The following is a 13216-nucleotide window of genomic DNA, read 5'->3' as shown; positions in this document are numbered from 1 at the left end:
TGAAGTGTCACTTCTCTTAGCAATTGGTGTGGGATGTTGGAGTGCCCTGACAAAGGCCAATCTGGTGCTTGGAGGTTGGATTAAGCCTCCAGAAACATGTCCAATCAAAGTTGGATATCAAGATAACTTAACTACTCTTCAAATACTGCCTATGTGTTATCCACCTGAACAAACAGGCAGGGCCTGTTAAATCTCATTTAAAAAGCAGCATCTTTCTCAATGTAGTGCTTCCCGAATCTTGCACTGATAAATGGAGTTAGATTGTGGATTAAGGCCCTCTGCAGTGGGGCTTGAATTCAGGGCTTCCTCGTTCAGAAGTAAGAGTGCTACCTCTGACTCAGGCTGCTAGCTTTAATATTGATGGCAATATTCAGCATAGGTGCAGAAAAGTAACGTAGTTCTCTAAGACCCTAAGACCCACTTGATGAGAGAAAGGAGAGTTTGGGACATCCCAAGTTGCTGGCTGCTGTGCTTTTTTCAGACATTGCTGACTTTTGTCAATCCTCCAAGTTATATTATGGATTACAATAAAGTCAATAAAGAGTTTCTACCTCCCACACTCAGAAGAATGTTGGTAAGGAAGTTTTTTGTTCAAATTTGCGCTTTAAATATTTGCAATCTTCTTTGGGGGTCTGAATCGTGTTTCGATTGCGATTTTATTGGCTACTATAACTGTGCGATTGATGGACTGGACTATAAGATATTAAATACCGAATAAAATCAAGTCTGAAATATGACCTCAAGTTTAATCATAAAAGGGTGTGGGAAAGGATTATTGCAAGGTAAATTTTAGGAAGTTCTCTTATTGGAGATATTGGAATGGAGCCAAAACCATGTAGTAATTTAAGAAGCAGTTGGATAGTATGATGGTGGAGTTCACAACTTGTTTCAGAATGAGATATGATGAACCAAATAGTTCTCACCATCTTAATCCATTTTCAGTGATGTGTTGGTATCAGTTAAAACTAGTCAGCCAGTACCCTTGTACTTTTGTCAGTAATCAATGTCAAATTAATACAAAATTAGGAATTGGGATGACACTTACCAATATATTTCACTCAGGATCTGTATTGTTGGCAGAATACCAACTTTCATCTAATCAAGTCTGACTTTTAAGATGAAACAAGTTTATATAAAGGAAATAATGCATTCCGATACTTGGCTACGGGCAGTCCTCATTGTTTGCTAAATTATGCAGCTTTCACGTATCTTCGTTGTAAATGACAAATGTAGAAAATGTTATAGGTGATGGACATAAGTAGTGGAATTTTCCATTTATGAGATGAAGTGGGTTGGTGTGTGGTTTTTTGCTGCACCACTCCGCTAGCAGGAATGGTGAGAATCTGCAGTTGGAAGTTTATTAATTAGGTACAGATCGGTATCGAGCCAAACAGGCTGGCGGGTCGGGAACTGAATTGTTTGCCTACCGTCAGCTTGTGGGATCGAAGGTCTGGGTACCATATTTAAACGGCAGTCCAATTCATGCACCTCACTCTCTCCAGCCTATCTACTGTCAGGAAACTTGCAGAGATGTCTTTCAGCCTCGAGAAGAAGACTGAAAGCCTTGAGATAAAGGCAGTGTCCTATTTCACCCACCAGGCCCTCAAGACTTTGATACGAGGAGTGCAGGCACACAGGCATATATTGTACCCTAGGGATGGCTCCAGGAACACACTCTGGCCTAGGATTCCATCGCAAAGCATGTAAGCATGACTGGCAAGCGTGCCCAAATTTCTAACCAGTGCGGGAAGAGGATGCATGATCTCATCCGCTCTGACAAGATAAGTCATCCTTCAACTTCCTCCTTTATAAAACTCTCATGATGGCAACAACCTTCAAATTGATACTCTCTTCATGGATATCACATATCCATCAGTGAGGGACACATATCAACATTCATTGTTCATGCTCACATTCATGCTCACAGAGATTTCCACATAACCACCATCCTATCTAGCATGTTACTCAAACTCCTTCCTCTGGACCCTCCGGGGAGGGCCCACCACACTCAGGGAACATGCATTTCACCCAGATTCTGCTCCATCACTGTTCACCACATGCCTTTCTTTCATCTTCATATCGGCCACAACAGGCAGGAAAGATCGCAGACTGGGGTGGGACGGCCAACACCATTACCCTCACTGAGTTCAAGGAGGCCGTAGCCACGTTGGCTGGGGAGGACAGGGATTGCTCCTGTGGGGTAGAGGAGAGTGGCCTCTCCCAGCAACGTAGTATGGATCACAGCACTATCAAATCAAACAAATCCTGACAATTACTGTGAGTCACATGCAGTCTAATAGAGCTCATGCTCATCAGCTGAAACTCTATTCTCTATTTTCTAGGCACCAGCAGATTGATGCCCTAAAGGCAGCTGAGTACCTGCCCAAGCCCACAGACCATGTCCGAAGAGGAAGCTCTGGAAACTCCTCTCAGTGTACTCATCCGCACCTTACACCAGCGCAGATGCACATCTCTGTTGGGCACAGCTCCAGACTAAGCTCAGGCCCACTTTCTGGAGAACAACTCAAGAGTCCCCTCAGATGTTGGAGGCAGGGACAACCCAGGTCTCCAGCATTTGGAGGGCTGCTGGAGACCAGAAAGCCTCCAGGCTTCGGACCACCAGAGGACATCCACCAAGGTCATTGCAGACATCAGGATGTAGCAGTCAGCAGGTTGCTTCCACCTCGGTTACAGATGTCGGGGCTGCATCCAGCTGTAGTGATAGAGTTAGGAAAGTTAAGAAATGGTTATGTCGCTTTTGGGTCATGGGTGTGGTACCAGTAAATAAATTGCACTTTGTGAACACAGTTGATGGCTATACGAATGTTTTGGTTAACTGAAGGCATTGTGAATCCGTACTTTGGAATCCTCTTTTGTTGAGCTTTAGTCATCCTCCCAGTCGGTGATGATGTCCCACTGTGAGACTAAGATTATGTGATATCAACCTGAGTTGAACCAGTCTCCACACCCTTGTGTTTCAGTGGGATACGTTTAAATCTTTATTTGAAGTGTGCGATGTAGGCGTTTATAACGTTTCTTCCTCAAGGATTACCATTGAGTGAGGACAGCATTGATTTTCTAGCAGTATTTGTATGCCCTCAGTGTTAGTGGCACGGGAGGAGGAGATCCCTAGGCATGTCCTAATCTCCTCTCAGTGGCAGCAGTGTTTGGATCATTAGATGATGGCGAAAGCATCAAGTCTTCTCTCACATCGCTCTCGTTCCCCATTGGATTCTCAGTTCCCAGAGTGAGCTCATTAACCATGGACCGAGGCAGAGATCACAGTCTGGTGATTCATCAAACCAGAACACACAAGTGTGAATGCTGGACTCATTCTCGCGATGAGTGATTGAACATCTCCTGAGATGAAAGGGAATGGCATTGAGAGCTCGGAGAAATGTGACCATATTTCCTAATTTAACATTACTCTTCCTGGAACTTGCCAGTAATTAGAGTATCACAGGCATGTTTTCCACGTCATCCTCCATGGCATAATTGTGCTCAAGCTGACCATCAACAGCCTCCTGAGCTTCCTGGGCCTGTGGATCTGAGCTCCCATCCTCCTCCAGTTCACCCTCTGGCAAAGGGCCTTTCTGTGCATTGCCTGATTGTGATGGGTGCAGTAAACTGTGTGGATGCAGAAACACTATCAGGAGTGCATCGGAAGTGAGCCATCTGAGTGGTCCAAGCATCTGAAACACATCTTCAGAAGCCTTTTGGTCTACTCTGTAAGGGAGAGTGTGGAGCTGTGAACAGCATTGTACATCCCTCAGAATGATTATGAAGGAGATACACCAGAGTCATCAGCTAGTGCTTCACGAAGCCATCCCTGCAGACACACTGGCCCCTCAAAAACCTCAGGCATCTGGCAGTGATTCAAGGTGTAGGAATCATGGCAACTCCAGAATACTGGGCAGCGAGGCAGTTAGTGGTATTGTCACTGGACTAATAAACCAGAAACCCAGGGTAATGCTCTGGGGACCTGGGTTCGAATCGCGCCACTGCAGATGGTGAAATTTGAATTCAGTAAAAATTTGGAATTGAAAGTCTAGTCATGACCATGAAACCATTGTCGATTGTCACTAATGTCCGTTAGGGAAAGAGATCTTACCTGGTCTGGTCTACATGGGACTCCAGATCCACAGCAATGTGGTTGATTCTTATCTGCCCCTCAAGGGCAATTAGGGTGTGAAATAAATGCTGGCCAAGCCAACGATGCCCATGTGCCATGAATGAATAAAACAAATCTGTGCACAGACGTCCGATGACGAATTGTGCATTGATGGTATGGTTGCCCTTGCAATTTATAAACATTAGGGGCTGCTGCCATATAACCTGTATAACTACATGGGTTCTGTCTATTGCACCCTGCACTCTCACTCTTGGGAAGCGTGAGATGGTGGGAAAACTGGTGAATCTCGCAGCTTGGCTATCTCCGTCCAGAGCAAACCTGACGTAATGATGGGCCTGTCTGTAAGTGACAACTGTGACCTTCTTTATGCAGCTGAGTATTGTGAACTAAGAGATGCTGCACAGGTCTGTCGTTGTTCCCTGGAAATTCCCAAAGAAATTGAGTGCTGTGGTTACCTTCAAAGCCTCCAACCACCATGGGGTGTCAGGTCTTCCCATAAATTGTGGCATATGTGATGGACTAGATCTTGGGACAGGTACAGGTATGACCAACATTACCTCTCACTCGTTTGTAAATAGGAGACTCTTTTACGATAAACCTTAGGTCTAGTGATTCATGTCAGTCTTCTGGGTCTGTCTGCCTGATCCTACAACTCATGCTCTGGCTCTCATTGACCATGGGCGGAATTCTCCGACCCCCCGGGTGGTCGAAGAATCGCCCAGGGCCGTGTCAATCCCAGCCCCGCCGTGTCCCGAATTCTCCGCCCCCCGAGATTCGGTGGGGGCGGGAATTGCGCCGGTCGGCGGGCCCCCCCCACGGCGATTCTCTGGCCCACGATGGGCCGAAGTCCCGCTGCTGACAAGTCTTTCCCCACCGCCGTGGTTTAAACCACCTCTGGTAACGGCGGGATTGGCGGCGCGGATGGCCTCCGGGGTCTTGGGGGGGGGGGGCGCGAGGCGATCTGACCCCGGGGGGTGCACCCACGGTGGCCTGGCCCGCGATTGGGGCCCACCGATCGGCAGGCGGGCCTGTGCCGTGGGGGCACTCTTTTTCTTCTGACCCCGCCAGAGACCCCCTCCCCTGCGCATGCGCCGGTATGACGTCAGCAGCCGCTGACGCTCCAGCGCATGCGCGGACTTACGCCTGCCGGCGAAGTCCTTTCGGCCCCGGCTGGCGTGGCGCCAAAGCCCGTTCACGCCAGCCGGCGGAGTGGAAACCACTCCAGCATGGGCCTAGCCCCTAAAGGTGCGGAGAATTCCACACCTTTAGGGGCTAGGCCCGACGCCGGAGTGGTTCACGCCACTCCGACATGCCGGGATCCCCCACCTCACCGGGTAGGGGAGAATCCCGGCCCATGTCTCTCCGGATCCTGATGGAGCTGTGCTTGGCATCACCTCTCCCTCCTTTGACCCATCCATTGCATTAGGATCTTGACAAAGGCAGCATTGAGCCCTGGTTCCATTTGTCCTTTTGCCTACTCTCTAAAATAAAACTTTGAAGGCAATAATGATGAAAGAATCAATAAAGTGAAACTCTGACTATAAAACCTACGGGAAAAGTAAGGTTCCAGAGCTTTTTCCAGTCTGACTTGCATGTTGACTGGTGTATCCTTATCCCAGCGATGCTAGAACACACATTGAGGTGACCAAGGTGGCATCCCAGAAATCTGACATCCAGAGCCCTGCATGGGATGATAAGGTGTGAATGAGATAACTGATCCAAACTAACTCTGTTCTCCAATCTCTGATGTGGCATTTTAATAAAGTGGATGCCCTTTATTATGAATGCCAATTCTGCTGAACACGTGATTGGCCTTCATTGATGGAATGCCATATGTGATGCAGCTGTGCCTCTTTCACTGTTGCCTCCATTCTCAAACTCTACCTTCCTGTGTGTAACTCTTGAGAAGCAGCGACTGTGATGTGGAGCCACTGGGTTCTGACTATCGCTTTAACAGCACTAATGAAGGCATTGGTTTTTGGTTGCTTTCTTCCCAGGAGGTCAATCTCCTTTCTCAGATCACCCCTATTCACTCTTGCAGAATTTCCATGTTGGAGGGCACCCCCAGGAGGGAACCCTTAACCCAGCATTGCAAAATCCCACATTGTCTCAGGCCCCTCCTGATCAGACTCACTGTTGTTTTATGTTTTGAGTCAGTGCCATTACTGTGGCACAGCAAGATGGTGGTACTCCCACATGTCAGATGTTGATTTACCTTCAAACATCTGCGTCCAATCTAAATTCTTCAGTTCCTGCATTATATTGTAACTATTAGCACCTTCACCTGACGACTCCTCTCACCCTTATCCACAAGTACCTTAAAACGTACTGAATTATGGTCACTGTTCCTGAAATGATCCCCTCCTGAAACTTCGATCACCTGGCCGGGCTCATTCCCCAATACCGGGTCCAGTACAGCCCCTTCCCTAGTTGGACTATCTACATATTGTTTTAAGAAGCCCTCCTGCATGCTCTTTACAAATTCTGCCCCATCCAAGCCCCTAGCACTAAGTGAGTCCCAGTCAATATAGGGAAAGTTAAAAATCACCCACCACAACAACCTGTTGCTTTAAATCTTTCCAAAATCTGCCTACATATCTGCTCCTCTATCTCCTGCTGGCTGTTGAGAAGCCTGTAGTAAACCCTCAACATTGTGACTGCACCCTTGCTATTCCTGAGCTCTACCCATATTGGCTCACTGCATAAGCCCTCTGCAGTGTCCTCCTGCAGTACAGCTGTGATATTCTCCTTGGCCAGTAGTGCAACTTCTTTTACATCCGCTTTTACATCCCTCTCTATCCTGCCTGAAGCTTCTAAATCCTGGAATGTCTGGCTGCGAATCCTGTCCTTCCTTTAACCAAGTCTGTAATCATAGTTCCAAGTACTAATCCAAGCTCTAAGTTCATCTGCGTTACCTGTTATACTTCTTACATTGAAACAAGTGCACTTCAGACCACCAGTCCCAGTGTTCATCAGCATCTTCCTGCCTGCTCTTCCTGTCTTACTGGCCGTATTCACTAGTTTTCCCCTCAGTTGATCTATTGCTCTGGCTTCCACACTCCTGCCACACTATATATTGGGACACCAGTGTTCCCTGTGCAACCTGTAGAGACAGCTTAGCATTTCATCCTTGTATGTGAGATCATGATAGGTGGCAGGCATTTGAATGTCAGAGTTGGAACTGCTGGTTCACCTTGGGTGGTATTGTTCTGTTTTTCTCCCACTTTGGTTGAAGAGAGACTTGGGACGCGATTCAACTATAAGGGAACATCCCATAGCGAGTGCGTTTAGCTGTGTATTTCCCAGTGCTCGCAGCACCGGGAAACACATGGCCAATAAACACCACCTGCGTTAGATAAGGGGCCTAAGTGGGGAACGCGTGTCCGAGGCTGCACATAGCCATGTTTGGTGTACTGAGGAGCATCGCTTTCCAGAACTCCTCAGAGCAGGGAGAGATCAGGATGTCATTTTTAAATGGCGTCCTGATCTCCGAGGGCCCCAAAGCGGTCCCTGACTGCCCCCTCCCAAAGACCCAACGCAATATGGGAGGATTTCCAGCCCACCCAATCTCTCTCCAACACCCGTTCAGGGCACCTCCAGCCCAATCACCAGCACACAGAAAATGCCAGCTTGGCACATTGACAATGCCACTTGGGCACCTTGGCAATGCACAGGTGCCAGGGTGCCCAGGTGGCATAAGCAATGGCAGGGTACCACCCTGCCCAAAGGGCATGCACCTCAGGGCCTCCAATTCCCTAGGAGACCTCCACAAATGCCATTCCATCTGGTCCACATCTGTGGCAACCAGTGCTGAACAGCACTCACCAAAGGTCTCCAAGGCAAAGGAGATAGATCCTAACACCTCAGGTACCTCAGGAATATGCACATTAAAGTAAGACTAGCTATCTTGCTTTACTATGCAGATTTGCTAAAAAATGATTCCACCCACAATGGGCTAAATGTACATCGCGACATCTCGTGGGTTCGCATTAGATCTTGCAAAACGTTGTGAGCTGTGTTTATCCCGGGAGCAGGTCTCGCGGCTTCTATCCGCCATGCTGCACCATGACAAGCTGCTTTTCAGGCACAGCAAGGGCCCTTGGATCACGCCCCTGCTCCAGCCTGGAGTTTTTATCTAGCAATGTGGGAACAGGACAATGTACATACAAGAGAAGTTGTTACGTTCTGAGATAGCGATGTGAGTCTTTCCTTCCTTTCAAGAACATTCTCTTTCCACTTTTCCACGTGATGTAGGTTTGCCAAGTTTAGTCTTAATAACAGCACTGCTGAATGAAACTGTGACCTAAATGTTCATACATAGGAGCTAACTCATTAAATATTTATCAACTGAGCTGAGCACAAAGATGCAATCATGTAACTCATTTCTTATTTCACTTCCTTTTCTGTGCTTTAGGAGCACCTTTAGATTTACTTAATAACTCAACAAATAGAACATAGAACATAGATCAGTACAGCACAGAACAGGCCCTTCGGCCCTCAATGTTGTGCCGAGCCATGATCACCCTACTCAAACCCACGTATCCACCCTATACCCGTAACCCAACAACCCCCCCCCCCCCCTAACCTTACTTTTATTAGGACACTACGGGCAATTTAGCATGGCCAATCCACCTAACCCGCACATCTTTGGACTGTGGGAGGAAACCGGAGCACCCGGAGGAAACCCACGCACACAGGGGGAGGACGTGCAGACTCCACACAGACAGTGACCCAGCCGGGAATCGAACCTGGGACCCTGGAGCTGTGAAGCATTTATGCTAACCACCATGCTACCCTGCTGCCCTTAATGAAGGTAAATGAAGGTAATGACTGAGAGAGTGAACCATATGGACCAGAAAAGCGCCAGATCTGATCAGTATTTGGCAGGATGGGTTTCACAATTGGCTTCAGCACTCCATTTGTAGCTCTGGATTGCACAAGGTACCTGGTCCTGATTGCTGTCCAGAAATATGCTGGAATCGATATTGAGTGAGTTTCAGCATGACTGTAATGTTCACACAGCAGCAAGTATGTTTCTTTAACGTAATAAAATGTCACAAGATACTTCACAGGAGTGTTATAAAACAAAATTAGACGCTGAACTACGTAAGGAAATATTAGGGCAAATGCCAAAGCATCATCAAAGAGTTAGGTTTTACGAAACGTCTTAAAGGAAAACAGAGTCTGAGCGGTTTAGGGAAGGAATTTTAGAGCTCAGTGTAAAGAAAACAAAGGTAGTTTTAAGGGATTTATATAATAACAATCACAAGACCCACAGGGATGATCCAATTGATCATGAGCTCACAAAAATATGAGCTCCCCCACTGAGGGGCGGAGGCCTACCAGCTGGGGCTAATTGAACCGGACAGTTAAAAGCCAGCCAGGGTTGGAACTAGCACTTTGGATTGGGTTGGGTTGATGTACTGCCCGCTGCGGCCTCGTTTTCTTGATTGGAATAAACCTGTGTGTTTAAATTTTAGGTGAATATTATATATTGGTAAACATTAGAAATAAGGTATAGTTTTAAGTGGGTTTAATTTGATGATTCAGTGCTTGGAAGGGTAAATCCAAAACTTAGTTTCATGCTGGACAAAGGCGTTTTTATGTGTGGCGATTTGGATCTGCTTATTGTCACGTGTACTGAGGTACAGTGAAAAGTAATTTTCTGCAAGCAGCTCAAACATATCATTTAGTACATGAAAATAAAATAAAAGAAAAAGAAAATACATAATAGGGCAACACAATGCAAATACATAGACACCGGCATCGGGTGAAACATACAGCGGTGTAGTGTTAACAAGTCAGTCCATAAGAGGGTCGTTTCGTAGTGTGGTAACAGTGGGGAAGAAGCTGTTTTTGAATCTGATTGTGCGTGTTCTCAGACTTTTGTCTCTCCTGCCCGATGGAAGAAGTTGGAAGAGTGAGTAAGCCGGGTAGGAGGGGGTCTTTGATTATGCTCCCCGCTTTCCCCAGATAGCATTAAGTTCCAGTTGTGTTTCTATTGTGCTTAGAGAGGGCTATGGTATGAAGAATAAATAAAAGGCTTAAGCATGAGGGTGTTGCTTAACAACTGGGGCCTTTTAAGGTGGATAAGGTTTTAAGATTTTGGTTTGTTAATTTATTTACAGTTGAAGATAAGTAGTGAGAGAGAAGACCGCTCTCAAATCTCTCCTAGAAGCAGTTGGTTCAGAAGGCTAGAGAGGGAAGATCTCTCAGCTTTACTCAAAGAAAAGCCATATCATAGCATAATTGTTAAGAATTGTGCAGAAATCTGAGGAGCAGCTAGTTAAGGAAACTAGAGATATGAAGAGAAGTGTCCAGAAAGTCTGGAGTTAAGTGAACAGAGAGCAAGATATGGGTCAGAAGAATGCAAGGAAAAGTAAACAAATTGTTTTGAGTCAAACAGACAATTGCAGCAACTAGTTTTGAAGTAAAGCAGCAGACTTCAGAGGTAGATGAAACGATTGATATCATTTTTACCACTGTCTGGGAATAGAGAGTTAAAGCAATTGTGAGTGGCTTGCACAACAGTCAAGAAAAAAACCTCAAGTGGTTGGTGTAAAATCCTGGACTGGATTTCCTGTTATAAGTGGAATGGAAGCTTTGATGAAACGTGCCATTTCGGAATGCAAATCGTTAAGGGAAAACATTATTATGAGAGAAGATTTTAAAGCAGGTTTTCGGGAGTGGAGTTTGGAAACTCTCATGGGATCATCAACGCGGGGGGGGGGGGGGGGGGGGGGGGGGGGTGTCTGAGGAGAATTCCATAGACACTAACTTGGGTTCAGAGTAGAGTCCGTGCATTTGACCAGCATCATCTTGTGCGCTGAAAGGAGCTTTTTTGCATTAATGACATCATTATCGCTATTAATGACATCATTTTGTACTCTGTAATCCATGTTAATCTTTAAATATGTGTGGTATTTGTTAAGCTAAGGGGGAGTATTGTATAATAATCCAACTTTTCATGTTTAATAAATGTTTTTTTCACGCTGGTAAAACTAATTAGCGGTTGTGTGACTCTGTTCCTCCAGGTCTTATAAAAAAAAGTTAAGTTACATGGCGCAATTCTCCCATCGGGAGACTAAGTCCCGATGCCGGAGTGAAAACTGGAGTGTTTCACTCCAGCGTCGGAAGCCGCTCCCAGCCCCCTATTCTCCCGCCCCCGGGGGGCTAGGAGCGGCGCCACGTCATTTACGCGCACCAGGCCTTGGCGCCGTGTAAAAGCGGCGCCGCATACATGACGTGGCCGGCGCCGCGTAAATGACGTCACCCGCGCATGCGCAGATTGCCGTCCTCCCAAGAAGATGTCGGATGTATCTTGCGGAGCGGCGGAGGAAAGGAGGTCCTCCTTCAGAGACACTGGCCCGCCGATAGGTGGGCACCGATCGCGGGCCAGACCCCTTTTGAGGCACCCCCCGGTGCAAGAATCCCCCTCCCCCTCCCACAGGCTGCCCCCCCAGCATTCCCGCGCTGTTCCCGCCGGCACCAACCAGGTGTGGACGGCGCCGGCGGGAACCTGTCGTGCCGGGCGAGCGGCGATTCTTCCAGTGGCCAGCCGTGAATCTCGCCGGTTTGGTTGTGGGAGAATCGTGTGCGGCTGCTGGGGCAGCGTGGCGGGACTTGCTTGGCGATTCTCCCACCCGGCGTTGGGGGGGGGGGGGGGGGGGGGGACAATTCCGCCCACGGTCTTTTGAGCCAGGGTTCCATTCTGGATTCTTCCCGTCCAATTATAACATCAACTGGGATTGTAACATTAGTAATTGAGGCATGGCCAACAATAGTGAGCAATTAAAAACAGGGATGCTGAATTAGATGAGCAACGATATCTCAGAGTTGTGGGGCTGGAGAGGTTAGAGATAGGGAGGAGTAAGATCGTGGAGGAATTTGAAAAAGGTCCTGTGGATTTTAAAACTGTGTCAGAGAGGCTGGTTTAGCACAGGGCTAAATCGCTAGCTTTTAAAGCAGACCAAGGCAGGCCAGCAGCACGGTTCAATTCCCGCACCAGCCTCCCCAAACAGGCACCCAAATGTGGCGACTAGGGACTTTTCACAGTAACTTCATTTGCAGCCTACTTGTGACAATAAGCGATTTTCATTTAATTTCAATGTGGATCAGCAAGCATAGGGGTAATAAGTGATTGGGACTTAACGTGAGTAAGGACAGGGGCACCAGTGTTCTGGATACCCTCGAATTTAAGGAGGATAGTATGTGGGAAACCAGCCAGGAGTGGGTTGGAAGAATTTAGTCTCGAGGTAACAAAGGCACAAATGAGAGTTTCCCAAGCAGATGAGGTGGATCAAAGTTTGGTGTTGTTGCAAAAGTGGAAAGAGGTGATTTTAGTAGTCAGGATCTCATCTTGGGGTCAGCCATGACGGCATGGTTGCAAACAGTCATCTTTAACAGACAGTCGTCCACTGAAAAGGATGGAGCAATAGTTAGGGAGCCGAGTTTGGAGCAGGCACTGAAGAAAATGTTCACAGATGATTGCACGATGTTCAACACCATTTGCGATCTTCAGATACTGAAGCAGTCCGTTCCCATATGCAGCAAGAACTGGACAATATTCAGCTTGGGCTGATAAGTGGTAAGCAACATTCAATCCACAAGTGCCAGGTAGTGGCCATCTCCAAGAAGAGAGGATCTAACCATCGCCTCTTAACATTCAATGGCATTAACTGCTGAATCCCCCACTATCAGCACCCTGGGGGTTACCATTGATCAAAAACTAAACTGGACTAGCCATATAAATACTGTGGCCAAAAGAGCAGATCAGAGATTAGGAATTCTGTGGAGAGGTACTCTCAACTCCTGACCTTCAAAGCCTGTCCACGATCTACAAGCCACAAGTCAGGATTTTGATGGAATATAATTCACTTGCCTGGATGAGTGCAGCTCCAATAACACTCAAGGAGCTCGGCACCTTTCAGAACAAAGCAGCGCGCTTGATTAGCATCCCATCCACCACCTTCACAATTCTTCACTCTGTCTATCATCAAAGCACAGTGGCAGCAGTGTGCACCAAATGTACTGCAGCAACTCATCAAGACACCTTCGACGGGACTTTCCAAACTTGCGGCTTCT

The 13216-nt window shown here is 47.2% G+C and overlaps 1 protein-coding gene across 2 annotated transcripts in view; it reads left to right on the top strand.

The window, feature by feature from the left end:
* Window positions 1-13216, top strand: part of dse (dermatan sulfate epimerase) — a 102361-nt gene that overhangs the window by 40463 nt on the left and 48682 nt on the right. The gene's annotated exons all lie outside the window — the stretch shown is intronic.

Source organism: Scyliorhinus canicula, chromosome 6 (assembly GCF_902713615.1).
Source record: "Scyliorhinus canicula chromosome 6, sScyCan1.1, whole genome shotgun sequence".
NCBI classification, from domain to species: Eukaryota; Metazoa; Chordata; class Chondrichthyes; order Carcharhiniformes; family Scyliorhinidae; genus Scyliorhinus; species Scyliorhinus canicula.
This window is presented reverse-complemented; position numbering and strand designations above follow the sequence as displayed.